We start from the raw sequence: 214 nt of genomic DNA on the forward strand, positions 1-214 counted from the left end.
CTAACAACCAAAAATAAATTGAGGACATAATATAAATTAATTTAACAAAATTCTATGTTTACAGCTTGCTGCAGCCGACAGTTAGATTCCACAGCTGGCAGGTGAATTTTAAACATTGGGCAGTGGGCATGTGCAACAGCCAGCCTGCTATTGGCTATGACAATTTGAAATAGCCAATAGCAGAATCCAGCCACCAGATGAAGGGGGCGGGGGG

Source organism: Nanorana parkeri, unplaced genomic scaffold (genome assembly GCF_000935625.1).
Source record: "Nanorana parkeri isolate BGI_ZX_2015 unplaced genomic scaffold, ASM93562v1 scaffold552, whole genome shotgun sequence".
Classification (NCBI taxonomy): Eukaryota; Metazoa; Chordata; class Amphibia; order Anura; family Dicroglossidae; genus Nanorana; species Nanorana parkeri.